This window comes from Vombatus ursinus, unplaced genomic scaffold (assembly GCF_900497805.2).
Source record: "Vombatus ursinus unplaced genomic scaffold, bare-nosed wombat genome assembly UNPS02014798.1, whole genome shotgun sequence".
Classification (NCBI taxonomy): domain Eukaryota; kingdom Metazoa; phylum Chordata; class Mammalia; order Diprotodontia; family Vombatidae; genus Vombatus; species Vombatus ursinus.
The window spans coordinates 50,324,072-50,325,711 of record NW_020954576.1 but is presented as its reverse complement, the minus strand read 5'-3'; positions in this window follow the sequence as shown (position 1 = coordinate 50,325,711).

Here is a 1,640-nt window from a genome sequence, read left to right as displayed (position 1 = left end):
GCACGTGCCTCCAAAACTGTTGTCATGGCAAAAGCCCTTCAGCCTCTGTGTGGAGACTGGTCTACACTCAGATCACTGCTGGGACAGTTCTGATCAGCCCTACTGGCTGCCACTGAAGCAATTGAGTAGCTTTACTGAAACCACAGGTTTAAGTGGCTTCCTGCTTGTAACTGGACCCTCAACTGTGTTCCTTGTGAAGGAGCCTTCCGAAATTTGTCATTGCTACCTCTACTAAGGTTGACATTTCAAGTACAAAAATTCCAAATCATCTCACTGATGCTTACTTCTAGAAGAAGAGGCTGTGTGGACTAGATACCAACAAGAGATTTTCGACAGAGAAAAAGAGAAATATGAGATTATAGAGCAGCTCAACATTGATCCAAAAGCAGGAAACTTTTGGCCTTTATCAAAAGCTAAGAAATTTCATAAGCTCCATGGCTACGTGTATTAGATATTATCTCTTTCTAATAAAGTTCATCCTCACAAATGGATGTTGAATAAGAAAAAAAAACTTAATATTCATACATGCATGCATGCATGCAATCACGCATAGTACTATGTAAGACAACACTGCAGGGTGATGAGGGAGGTATATAATGATTAAAGAACTCTTGCCCTCATAACCAAATCAGTATATAATAGGATATAGAATGTTGTCAGAGGCCAAGAAAATATAGAAAGAGCAGTCAGGTCTCCTAATGTTGGCTACTCTTCAGTCTATGGTACTCAAAGGGTAGTTCTCTCTCTCTCTCTTAGTCCATAGTTCATGAGCCCCCACTTCCACTGAATCTCAATATCAAGCCAGAACAAAACAGCTTCCATCATAGAAAAGCAGAAGTTATTTATTTAAAATAATGCTCCAGGGGCAGCTAGGTGGCTCAGTGGATAAAACTCAGGCCTTGGAGTCAGGAAGACCTGAGTTCAAATCCAGCCTGACATTTGACACTTACTAGGTATGTGACCACTTAACTTCTATTGCCTCACCAAAAAGCAAAATAAAATAAAATAAGGCTTCCACCACCCATTTCTCAAAACCACCACCTTCCAAACATCCAGAAACTGGAGATATAAAGTCTATTCCTCTCCATCCCTTAAGCTGTACTCACCATGGCCCAATAGTTTTGGGAACTAGAAAGAATATTAAATGATTTCGCATTCTGTGAAAACTAAAACCTCAATACCTGGAAGATGGCACTTCTCTCCAAATAAATAATGAATGCTGAAACTTTGCAGAGACTCCTGATTCCTTCTAGAAGGTGTTAGAGAGAGGGTTATGGTGGAATCCTCTTCTCCCACTTTTTCTTCTTGGACTGCTAGTGTTGGCATGAGCTAGACATAGCTGAGAGGCTATGCTGTATGCAGTACCACTCACATGAGCTACATTCAGCTCCCATTTTCTTCTCCCCTCTGTCTCTGCCTCTTCCACCTAGGTATCCAGCCCACTTCTTCCCTGAATGTGAGATTTCCTTACTGCTTTCAAGCTGGGCCTGTTGAAAGTTGCTGAGAGAATACAAAGACCCTGGGAAATGTAGATCAGGGACTGTCAGATGCCTACATTCGTAGCTGGGGAGGCTACATGGGGAGATAACATTTGAGCTGGCCCTTAAAAGTTTCCAGTATATGGAGAAGAGTGGGCTAAG